Raw genomic sequence first — 13,379 nt, 5'->3', positions numbered from 1 at the left:
TACCCTAATGCCTCAAGCAATGGGACCACAGATAGAAGGCTGTCCGGGCCCAATGCTCCTTCTGGTCTGGCCAGACCCGGATTACCTATATTGCTATGCTGTAATTGCAATATTGCAGGATTGACAAAACGAATGGACCTTCAAGATCTCTATCATGACCCAGATCATTGTCTGTGTCTGACTCAGAGGATGGCAAAAGTTCTTCCACAGCAGGCCTGGCCAAGTGTGCCACTGGAAACATAATGCTGTGTTATAATGCTAACATAAAATTGCTTTTATAGACCTTCTAACTATGATCTTACTGTCCGAGCCAGAAGGGCCCAAAGCAAAACTGCAGCTCCAACCCCCTCTTGAATTCTGGAGTCTAGATAGAAATGTGGAGCTCTGGCACCAGTACAAATGATGCAAACCTATTTCACTCCCTCACCATCCCCCCAGCCCCTGCCAAGAATTTGTTCACAATTAAGAGAAAAACAAGAAAAGGAAACTAAAGACAAAGCAAGCTCCGGCCCCAGCCCCCATTCCCTCTAGGCAAATTTTGAGCAGGCTCTTGATAGTCAACCTTCAGTCACCTGAATGATGCTGTATGTTTCTAGAGGATCCTTCCCCACACATATTTGCCCTCAAACTGCTGAAGGGCTATGCCCTTCAAAAAAGAAACTGCCACCCACTACATAATAAAAGAAATCAGTCCACTGCAAACCATTCCCATTCTTCCTTTTCATGCTACTGAATGCCTTAAAAAGGGCTCAAAGCCATAAAGGCAAAACTGCCATCCCCTTCAAGGGGTACAACAACAAACCCAAAGAGAAGCAGAGAAATGACGGCATCCTGGCCCACTCCTTTCCCTGGGCAACCCCTGCGTGCACAAGTCAGGCAAACCCTGCAATACCCTTCAGACTCTGAGCACACAGGCCTAGGGTTAAAACTGATCTCACTGGGGTGAGTTCAGGGCAGGACAGATTTCTTGGGCTTGGGAGCCCTCCAGTTTACATGCAAGAGGACCTGATCCAACAACATATATGTATATATGTATGTGTGTGTGTGTGTATATATATGTATATGTATATGTATGTATGTATCAGTGGGAGCTAGCTGTCACGGACTTCCTTGGCAGCTGCTTTTGTTCCTCCATGAGACATAATTTAACTGAACCCAAAAGACTTACTGCGACATGAAGCTGTGAAGAGTGGGGGAATCAAGCCCATACACGACATTTTGTTGCCGCTGGGGATTTCATTCAGGCCCCTTCACTTTACTTCGACAGGCATGTGAGCCCGTGTATGTTTTTACAACGCCAGACAAAGTAAATGGAATCTGTGTGTCCTGACTAGCAAAATAAACCTCATTAAATATGTTCCAGGTCTCTGGCTTTAATTGTGTGAATGTGGCACAAATGAAATTTATTTATACAAGTGGTATGGCGCCAACGGCCTGGGCGCCTAGACATCTCATAGCCTTAGCTCAGACACCTACCAAGAAAGCTCGCTTCCTTAGATGGGCAGAAAACTGGCTGCCCACAAAGTGCGAGAGGTGCAAACCATAATGGAAGTAAAAGAGTTCCATCGAGATCTGGCCCCTTGGCTCCATCCACGTAGCAACGATTCTTCCCCAGTCACCTCCAAATGGTTAGGAGAACAAGAACCGCCATGCTGAGCTAGACGGGTGGGCCTCGACACTGGCATCCTGTGTCTGATCGTGGCCAAATTGGGTATGCCAAAAACAGGTGCAACAACATCCCTAACTGTGAAACACGCCTATTCTGGAAGGAGGTGGTGGTTGGCTCATACATGGAAGCAGAAGGATTTCCGTGTATGGAAGAGAGGTCTGACTCAACAACGTTCACAATGCATCCTGCCATCACATTTCTTTTTTATACACCCTTCCCTTAAAACAGCAAAGCCAGGACAAAACAGAATTCAACGAGGTTCTCCAACAGAGGAAATCCAGGGCCAGGCTTCTGTACAAACTGCATCGCTAGCTTTATCCAAATGCAAGACAACTCTATCATCCATCCAGAGCTTTGGAGATCCTTCTTCCCATACCACACTGGTCAGCATCAAACACGGGAAAAACAGTCCAATTAAACAAACAGCCAAGAGCCACATCAACTTACACTTAATCAGGGCTTTCCTGTCTTTGAGAGAGAGACAAGCTCAGCTCCACTGATATATTATTCCCTTAAGGCAAGTAAACACGTTAAATAAAACAGTACAAAAACAGACATAAAACCCCAAACCAAACAATCTTATAGCTCGCATAGCTTTGCGTCTGTGTGCGGGTTTGGTTAGTTAAGTTCTTCACATCAGATCACTAAAGCACAAAGCTTTGGCTGAAGATGATTAGTGGGGCAGCTGAAGACAGCAGTGGGGAGATTCTGCAGGATTCCTTTTAAATTCCAACACTTGCACTCTGTTACACACATGCACAATTAGATGATCTCTTGAGGTTTCTTCTAGCCCTAAATTTCTACACATCAGTGTCACAGGTCCTGGTTGGGAACTTTTTTTGCTCGTCAGTGCAGCTGAGATTTATGACATGGGATATTTCCTCCCAGAAAAAAAAAATACAGAACCATTTCTAGTTTCAGTTACACTGGCACAGGTCTGATTGCAATCAACCAGGTTTGCACGAGAGGAACGGAGAGCAGACTTTGGCCCCACGTGCATGGCAGGCTGGACACATGACTCAGAATGGAAAGTAAAGGCAGCAGGCGCTGTAAGATATGCACAGAGCGAATTCCAACAGAGAGCAGTTCTGCACAGAGCCTACTGGCTGGCGGGGAGGAGGGAGAGGAGGGAAAACTTCTTTGTACGCCTCTTTTACAGTGACTTCCCATAAACCTTGAGAACCCTAGTTCAAATCTCAGCTGTATTAACAAAAAATGTTCCCAACCAGGACAGAGGCTGGGTCAGGGATGCAGATCACTACAGTCCAACATCTACAAATAACATTTGGTTCACTTCCTCAAAACCCAAACTTTTCAACGTGCATTCAGCACTTGGATGGAAAGCATGTGAAAGTCAGTGTTTTGAAAGGAGACTCGCATGCAATCTGGACTTCCCCCAAGATTTTGGGACATTCATGGTCAGAGCTTTGATTCAGCTTGTTAGAGATAAAAGACTAGGCTGAAGTTTAAATCTAGATATCCTCAAAGAACCAGGGGATTTGTCTTGGTGCACAGGGTTTGTTTTGGGCTCTCTCTAATCCAACCTATCTTGCAGAAATGGCATTATCTATATTAACATAAAAAATAAGGAAGGAATAATGGGGAAAGACCCATCAGCAGGAATCCCCTGCTGTAAACAATGGACACCAGAGCTACTGATGATTTCAGCCTGATCCTATTAAACTGAACAACATTAATAACTAATAAATAAAAGCCCTTTGTCTGCAATTCTTTTGCTCTAGTTCGCTGCCTGGTTTGCAGCCAGAACCAACAGGATGGCCTTGGCAAAGGATGCATGAGGAAATTCAATCTCAGTGACCTGATGACAAATTGTGCTTTCTATCTGCAGGTTTAATCAGGCACTCCAGCACCAGAGCTGCTCAGGCAGCCTGGCTCAAAGAGGCCAAGGGTGTGCCCACAATGGCACCCAGGTTCCTGTTTGCATTGCCCGAGTTGGGTGAAGAATGGGTGAAGGACTTCCAACCATCTGTAAAAAGGTAAAACATTTGTGAGGGGGTTTGATAAGAGGAATTCCTGGTGCCACTGCCAGTCAGCTTAGGACTGAAAAACCCCGAAGCCAAATTCATCCTGGAATAACTCAACGATGAATGAACTCTTGTCCCATTTCCTGGTATTCAAGTCAGGATAATCACAGTGTAGAACCCAAAAATATGGCCTGCACCTGGCCTTCCCTTTGTAACTCCAAGGTGCCAACGCTGCTTACTGATGTACAGATTAGTAGAGTCAATTGAAATTCACACAACAGACAATTTTCATTCATCAAGGAAGATAAGAGCACAGGAAAGTAAGGTTACAGGCACACATTACAGATCAGAAATATTTATGTAAATACCTCTGCAAAGCAGGTGCAGCCCTCAGGCTCCTGACAAGCTGCCAACAAGGCCTTTAGTGTCACAAATCTTGCAGTCTCTTGAGTTAAAGGCTTCGTTTCAAGGGTGTTTTAGCCCACGTCTGACACCAGCGGGGCACTGACCTCTGAGTCCAACTTACTTATGGCCAAAAAAGAAACCAAACTGGCAGCTGTCACCGAAACTGCAAAGAGGAAAAATGCCTCTAAGCCATCTCCCTTAATGACACAAGATATACCTCTGAGATGGAAACACTGCTTGTGGTTCCATCAGGACATGAGGATCTGCTCAGACCGTCCAGTGTTATACTTGTGCCTTACAAACAACTGAAGGCACTTGCATTTTGAGAAGTCCACCTGACACCTTGCTAGTTGCCTATGTGAAACAAGTGAGGTGGTCTCTAGCAAGTTTTCCCCTCCATATTTCATATACATGGATATAGAAATAAGGGCACACTATCCCCCAGGCTGCCATCCACATGCATACTTTCATTGTGGTTTTCGTACAAGCCAACATATGACCTCCTATAGGTATGTGTGAGACGTGCAATGTCTAGGGCAGGCATATTTCACATGTATTTTTAACCCACACATTGCTAAATAGATCTTTACACTTGCCACCCCTTTTTGACATTCTCAGCAGAAAGGACAAGGACTGCATGATCACAAAGGCTAAATTCCCTTATCCCTAAGGTAGTCTCTTTAGCCCACAGCTGATAGGTGCTGGGATAAAGAGTCCTGCTTTGCCTCTGCTCATTCTGTATATATATGTTCTGTGAGTACAAGATTTCAGTCCCAAGGGCTGAGGAGTTTAACTAAGTTGACAACCAAAGTACAGCGGTCGCACATAATAAAGGGGGATGACAATAATACCAGCAGCAAGAGGAACAGGAGAGAGAGCAAATTATGTCACAAGAGGATACAGGAAGCAGGGTTAACATTCCCCGACAAATGGATTGGTGCTATTTTAGGGCCTAAATGTTTCACGAGCACATAGTGCCAGGGACACTCAGTTTATCTAATAAGCCGCTGGGTTTAAGTCTAACTCCTCTCTTTCAAATGCCCTGGCAACTCCATCAAACTGTAATTACAAGCATTGCTGCTGTGTGGACAGAGGGTCCTGGGGCTGAAGCACCAGTTGTCAGACCGCAGAAGGAAGTTCAGTGAGCAAGAGAACAATACAGACAAACCTCTGTTATTAATGTTGCTACTGGAGAGACTGTCAACAGCCATAATTCGCATGCAAACAGCATCTGCCTTTGCAAAAGTCAGGCACCTTATCTCAACGTATGCTTTATACTTCTGATGGAAAGAAAAAGAGAGTCAATTAACTCTATGCGAGAGGCAAGGATTTTTGTGGGCGATATCTTTTATTGGACCAAGTGCCTGAGTGGAATAAAGCTAGACAAGCTTCTGAATGCAAGGCGTTCTTCATCAAGGCTGGGTCAGTGCCTTTGAAAATCTCCCGTTTTATAGTTAAGGGGGAGACTTTCTGTACTGTTATTTACATGTAAACCCACCTCTATCAAAGCTCCCTAAAAAGATTAACAGTGTATGTTGAATCACGAGCAAAATCAGTGTTTAGCAGGCACAAGATTCCTTTCCACATAGCTTAGTTGCTTCACAGGGGCAGGATTGGGGGCCTGAAACAGATAAATCTTGTTGAGCCATGTTAGGAATGGGTCTTAGCTCAGCTTTTACACAGCAGCTGCACTGGTGTGTTTTGGCCATTTCATGTTTTAGCTCTGTGCTCACATAAGCCTCTTACTTTACAACAAACATCACCTATCCACGTATTCCACATGGAAGAACCGAACTCTTGAGTATAGCCGTGAAACCACAATTGAATCTTGTAACACATGCTTAGGTTTCATCTTTCTGGTGGGAGTCTCCCTGTTGGCAGTGGGAAGGAGGAGAGGCTATGATAAAGAGGTGGGGGCAAGGGAACTGCTCTGTTTTTCTTCTCCTGGGTATTAGACTTCAAGAGCAGCACAGGACCTTTTAATTATTACTGTACAAAAAGCACTGTACCTCCCCCCTCAAATTGCCAACTCTGCAGCCAATCCAAGTGTTGTTTGGGAAATGGAAGGAAAAGGCCACTAAACATTAAAATACCTTTCAAAGTGTGAATATTATTTTCTGGCATTGTGGACTGCAAGTTCTGGATGAGGGAATGGAGAGGGAGGTAGAAAAGATAAAGGATGCGCGCAGTCAGCAATGCTGGAAGTCAACTGCTCCCTGAATCAATGGCTCATGCTGAGAAACAAAGACATACTGCTAAAACAGAGGCAGATGATACACTATGGAGCAGCCTAGCATGTGTTCATGCCTGGAACAAGGTCTAAATACCGAAGACAGGGCAAAACTGGAACCCCTTTAGCTGAACCTTCCTGAATCTGGATACTCCAGATAAAAGTAACAAAACCCAAAAGCAAACCCCAAACCCTCTTACTTCTACTGTGATGCAGTTCTTTCCCCTACCCTTTTCCTGAGTTCATAGTTCAACATCTGTCTCCCAAAGGCATCATGACCATAGTAAAGCAAGTCTATTAAAAAAGAGATTTATTACAGTGAATAGGGCACTGGAGTGGGATTCAAGAGACCTGACTCTCCCTCTGACCTTCTGTGTGGCCATCAGCGAAGTCACACCACTTCTCTATGTCTCAGTTTCCCCATCAATACCATGAGACTAATGGTATTTAACTTCCCCTGTAAATCACCTGTAAGACTGATGGATTAATGGGCAAAATATGAGCTTCATCTACCCTTAAAGGTAAGTATACAGATTTTATGGCACAAAGAACCAACATTAAGGATCCCAAATCCTGTACGCTGGCCAATGAGAGGAGCATAAATTCACATAGGAATCAGAGCTCCTCAAACTAGGAACAGTACCAAATTCTCCCGAAACCAACACTGACCAAGAGGATTAATGGAGCAATTTGGGGGTTTTCTTTTTTATGGTTTTTCTTTGTGGGGTGGAGGAGGAAAGTAGGGGGGAGGAATGATGAAAGACTGAAAGGAAGATTCCCCCTCCTGAAACAGAAAACACTGTTTGCGTGACAGCAAAATCCTCAATCTGGTTCTGGCTACAAACACTGATTCCACTGGAAAGAATCTAAATGGCAAGGGGCAAGAGTATGACATACGAGGGTAAAATTACATACATCCTGGTTAGATCTGCCTGTATAAGGTTCCTCCAGGCAGTTTGCCCTGCAATTACCATTTTTATGTAGAATTCTGACAGACAGACATAATCCTCATAAAGTTTAGTTGTCCATGTGTAACGTATCAGCACTCACCACTAACTCATCTGCAACACCCACAACACAAGGGTAAAAGCCAAGTCTGCCTTGCTTTTGATACAGCTTGAATACTAGGTTTTATGCTTCAGTTGCTAGTACTCTCCCATCAGCGGAGTTTGGACTTTTCATTCCTTCCTCCACATGAGATTGCAAACACCTCCCTTGTCTGACTTCTTTCCCCACCCTCCGCCTCTGTACCGATGACACAGTTTGCCAGGTATCTCCAGGACTGGGCTGAGCCAGGCCTCCACTGACATGTCAAACATATATGCCCATAGGAAAAGGCAAACTGGTTGCTTTCCAGCGGCATCCCCCCACAACCCTTCCCCCTCCCACTGCCAATTCAGGGTTTTCATTCAGATTCAGGTCTGCAATTAAGACACACCATTCCCCCTTTTTACAATTATAGATGAGACCAAACAGACCGCATGACTTAAGGGAGAATAAACCACATGATCAATATTTCACTAATTCTATGCTTCTTCATTACGCAGGGCACGTCTACACGTTCATTAATGCACCATAGTTACCGCGCATTAAGTTTAATACTTGGCTAACCAAGTACTAAATCAATGAGCAGTAACTCACACTACTGTGTAGCAGTGCCAGCACACAGGTTTTTAGTGATGCTTACTACACAGTAACCTAATACAACTGCACAGTAGCATATCAGCAGAGTTTTTGCCCAGCACGGTACTGCACAGTCAATGTCTCATGCAGACACACCCACAGACTAGTAAAATGCTTCTCCAGCTCTTTGTGCATACAGTGCCCGCAAAATGCAGCCACCCATGGAGCAGAGGGCAGTAGCCAGTGGGCACCAATGTGGTGGAAAGTGGTATTATAGAAAAACGACAAGGCAAACAGTTCTCTTACGAAAGTGCCCTGTAATCTTTTAATGTCAATGCTGAGAAGACGGGGCCTCAGGTTCACAGCCAAACCACATTATCTGCATAAAAATGCCTCTCTTGTGTATATCTGAAGAAGTTTTATGATGGCAGAGCCAGGGAGTAGCCCTTCTCCATCACTGCAGCTGAATCCCTGGAGATTTTCCAAGTGGAAGCCAGTGCTGCTTCAGTTGTGGAAAGACTGCTCCAAAGCACAGGAAGGCTTAGAGCTCAGGAGATCCTGACTCCAAGTCCCGCACTCAGATCCCACTCCTCTCAGGGATAAACAGCAGAGTCAACCCTGTTGAGATATGAAACTATGTCTCTTGAAACTCTACACAGGCCTAACTAATACTCACCCCACTAAGCCATCCTTTCCAAAGTAGGAAAGGGGAGCTGCTAGGCACGTACAGCTATCACTGATCAAAAACCTGAGTTCCTGTTTTCCTTGTCAGAAGAAATACGAGCATGCCCATGTGAGTAAATCAAAGCCCACTTTACAAAGGAAGAACTTGGTGTACATTGACCAATACAGATGATTAGAGGCTCTAGTACAACACGCTTATTCAAAACTCCCAGAAAACTTAAGCAACGCTATATCCCAACCTGAACTGAACAGGAAAATAAATGGCACCAGAATCCTCCGAGCTGGTAAGTGAGACCAGGGGACACACACATGCTTTACTTCATGCAGACGGATGGCTTACTGGGAAGTCGGGATTCCCCCCAAAATCTCAGCTCTGAACAGAAAGAGTAACAGAAGGCTTCAAAAGGACTGAGGATAGCATCACAGACAGGGCTGTCTCAAGAGAAACTGGGTAGTGGTACAAAAAACAGCACAGGGAACAGTTCTAGATTGGCTGAGGTCTTGTCTTTTTAAGGTGCGCACATTAGCTAACATGGAACCTCCTTCCTGGCTGGTTCTCAGAGGCAAGGCTACAACACCCCTGTTTGGGTCCCAGGCTCTGCCTGATGTTATAGGGCACGTGCAGTCTGAAGGCGCTCAGGTTAGAGCATCATATCTGGCTTCTGTGTGAACAGAGAGAAAACACTTCTAACTGCACTTGTGGGACACTGTCAGTGGAACCAGCTGCTCCTGATGGTCTGCAGCAGGCCTTCAACAGCCTCAGGGCACAGTGTACAACTCACATATTTAGGCAAGTCTCAAATGATGGCAACTTCACATGGGAGCAGAGACCTACACACTATGCTCTCAGGTTGAGAGGGGGAGGAAGTCCTTTTTAATCTTATTTACATATTTGTTTGTTTTTAAATAGACCATAATTGCCCAGAGGAAACACACTCAAAAGGAAAGCAAAAAAATCAGATGACAGAACTGGGCTTATGGCTTATTTTTTTCTCTGTTAATCAGCATAAGACAGTTCAGACAAAGAGTAGCAACCTTGCCTTCCAAGGGGTAAGGAGGTACAACAGGCCAGCCCCCCTTTCTGCTCCGCACTAAGGATCTGACAGTCTGAAATCAGCAGAAAGGTACAACCAGAGCACTACACAGAGTCCAGACACTGCAATGCTGAAGAGGTATGGCTCTGACATGCAGAACAACCACAAAAGGCACATGATTTACTACTGATTCCACTACATCATACGATGGGCCTGAGCTAGCAAGCTAATCACCAGAGTCCTCTGTCAGTGAGATGTGTATTTTTAAGTTTTTTCCACTGGGCATCAGCACTTTTTTCACAGAATACCCAGAAAACTAGTTTATTCTGATAAGCAACTGTATGCAAGCTGGAAGGCTTCTATACCACACTCCACAGCAAAAACAGGGACTTTGTAAAATAACGGGGAATCCAATCCCGGGTAAAAGCACATTCATTAGAATGCTACTTTCCTTTTTCAGCCACAAAACTGTGATGGCTTGGGATACCAACAGGAAGCCTGGAGAAATCTACTGGAACTCTGAACTACTTTAAATATAAAAGTCAAAATGAATGGTTAACCTGTACCTACTTTCGTAAAACCTTTTGAAAGAGACAGGCTGTCTATTGTAACTAACATGTTCTGCATGTCTTTAGCAACTTGCAGCTAGGAATCTCAAATGCTCTTCAAATGAATTAAGTTTCCCAATGCTTCTGAAGGGTGGTCACATTATCACGGTTTTACAGGTGATGGAAACTGAGGCATAGAAAGATAAAGCGATGTATTTAGAGTCACCCAGCAAATCGTGGCAGGAAGGGATCTGTGTGTGAACAATCATTTTGTCTTTTTAACAATGCTTACAGATTCTTACTGGATTCCTACAACCAAAAGTACAGTGCACTACAGCTTACTGGTCCAAAAGCTGAAAGGGTGATGCTTTCAAAAGCATGTGGCACCAACCTAACTTTGCTCCCACTGAAGTCACTGAGTGCATGCACAAAGTACTTCTGAAAATGGGAAATGGGTAGGAATGAAGTGACATCTGCTTATCAAAGGACAGCATGTGAGTCACTTGAGTCCTAAGCTGTCATGGCTATCTTGATAATCAATGGCTCCCCACAGGGCAACAAGCACACAGGTTGTCTTCAAGTTCACAACATCAATGTTCATCTTTATGCAAGGCTCCTTCCATCATATGCAAAGCTGTTCTAATGAACAAACTCACAGGAGGTGGAGGTGTCACAAACGGAGGTATCCAGTAATCAAACCAGGCCAAGTCCTCTCCTGGCACAAGCAACAGCGTTACCGCAATTCTCTTCACATTGCTTCCATCAGTAACCAGGCAAGCCCTACCCACAACAGTCCTCACCAAATTTTGGTATGATCTTTGCCAGCTCGGATTACTGAAAGGCAGACAAGAGCTTTCTCTAGCTACACTGAAACTGAAACTTTGCCACATTGTTCTCTTAGCTAATGCGTGGCAGTGTTTTTTATTAAAGAAACGAGAACAGACCTGCTTGAATGCTTCGAACTGTGTACTTGGTAGGAGGATGTTTTCAGCAGAAGATCCTTGTGCCTGGAATCCCCCATCTTTCCTGGAGACAATCTAGATAGTGGCTACAGGGCACAATGAGCAAGTCCCCATGTGCAGGGGCATCCCATATGTGGTGCCACAAACCACAAGTTGGAAACATAAAAACATGCACTTGCTGCGAATTTGCAGGGCAGGGGCAAAATTTGCTACTGGGAAATCCTCATAGCAAAAAAACCCCAAAACAACTCCCCCGCAACAACTCCAGGGAAAAAAGCAGCGCAGAGCACACATCAGTAGGATGCACCAAAACAAACAGAGGGCTGGCTGTCTGGAGTGACACTGGCTGCCAGCCCAGCTCCATGGTGCCAGATCTGTGCCTCTGCTATGTGAGGACACCAAGGAATACCTCTGGGGCCAGGGCCAGCACAGGTGCTGGCCCCAGCCTCCCCTACCCCTTCCTGGGACAATTTGCTGCACACCAAAACACACATGCACGGGTATGCAATGGGGCACAAAGCACAAGTGCACACCTCTGCATGTGGGGACCTGCCCAATGTGTCCAGGCTTTCTCTAAAGCAGTGGTTTTCAACCTTTTTTGGACTTGAGGCACCCTCCGTAATTTCTGTGAATTGTGTCACCCAATTTTGAAAGTAATTTAATTACTACAGTGCTTACTTCCTTGCAGGGGTGTAGGTTGTAGCCGTGTTGGTCTAAGGACATAGGCAGGCAAGGTTCTTTGGATAAATCCAGTATCTTTTATTAGACAAACTTAAATAGTTGGAACAAATCTTCTTAGCAAGCTTTCGGGCACAAACACCCTTAGTCAGGCTGAGGAAGCCTCTGCAGATAGTCTGTGCTCTTCTTGGATGGAAGCCTTCCTTGCATTCAGGAAGGAAACCTTCCTTGCAGGGAAGGCTTCCTTGGAGGAAGGCTAGGCAGTTACCAGTAAGGCATGATGCAAGCAAAGACAAGCCCAGCCCTGCACTTATCTGCTTAGTTTATCAGCTTATCTCCTCGTACCTTATCTGCTCACACCTCGAGGCACCCTTCAAAGGAGATGGCAACACCCTGGTTAAGAATTACTGCTCTAAAGGATGGTTTGACTGTAGGCAAAGTGAGTTGACATCGAATTGGTTTATGCTGCAATGTGCAAAATCTCTCAGTTTTGAGCCATATGAATATTCAGGTATGGAAAAACTTTTTGAACCACCTCCCTGGAGTTCTAAGAAATGAGACATATCTAAAAATGAAAGAATAAGCCAAAAGGTAACCACCATTCTTTACAATGGATGATGAACTTGTCCGACCTCATCAATACATGCAGGGAAAATACTTGTAACTCTATCTGAAAGGGTTGTGGGGAGAAGTAGAGGGAATTTGAGTCTGACATCCACTATTCTATGTAGGTTAGTCTCCTAATATACACACACAACCAAACAGATTGCCTCCACCAGTTCATAACTGGATTCTAGATGTGCTCAGTTCATAACTGGATTCAAGATGTGCTCTTAGATACACAAAGAACCTCTTTCCTACACTGCCCAAAGAAGCCAGCCATCCTATTTGCATCAAGAGTGCTTAACTACAGGTGCTTTTGACATCATCTGTGCTATATCCAGGTCCTTACAAACGTACTAACACATGGCACATCCATCACCTTCCAAAAGGTTATATCACCACCTTGTAGGTTTCACGAGGTGCCATCAAATATACGCTCTCCTTTTACGTGAAACTCTAAATATCATAACAGAGAGGAAATAAGTTTCTTTATCAGATCCGGCTCGACTTATGAAAAAGATTCCACAACAGGGGAATTAACACAAGATTCAAGGGTTCTGGCTGGATAAATGCAAATCCTGATATGGAACGATCAACATCCTCCCTGGCATGTTAGGAAACTTAATTATATGTTATAAAGTGCTCCAAGATCCTTGGGCAATGCATTTGTCTATTCATTTATTTTCCAAGAAGCATCCCTGGAGCCCTCTGCCACAATTGCTTTATTTTCCATGCAGACAGAGGGAGTAACTGCACAGGGAGATGGTATCATCACCCACCTTCTACATGTGAGAGAGTGCATGTGTTGGCGGGTAAAAAGCAAGCAGAAGGAAGGTTCAACAGATGTGAAAAATTGCCTTTTTCAGGTCCCAGCTGCACATCTGCCTCTGCACAGAAACTGAACAGCCCAAATCAGTGCACCGGGAGTTTGTCAGCCGTGCAGTTCCAAATAAAAATC

General features: G+C 44.7%; 1 protein-coding gene across 3 annotated transcripts in view; it reads right to left on the bottom strand.

Moving 5' to 3' along the window:
* The window catches only part of MNT (MAX network transcriptional repressor), a 65,132-nt gene that overhangs the window by 40,643 nt on the left and 11,110 nt on the right, over positions 1-13,379 (bottom strand). The window lies entirely within an intron of this gene.

The sequence above is a fragment of the Crocodylus siamensis genome, chromosome 13 (genome assembly GCF_052110815.1).
Source record: "Crocodylus siamensis isolate JL-2025a chromosome 13, ASM5211081v1, whole genome shotgun sequence".
Taxonomy (NCBI): domain Eukaryota; kingdom Metazoa; phylum Chordata; order Crocodylia; family Crocodylidae; genus Crocodylus; species Crocodylus siamensis.
This window is presented reverse-complemented; position numbering and strand designations above follow the sequence as displayed.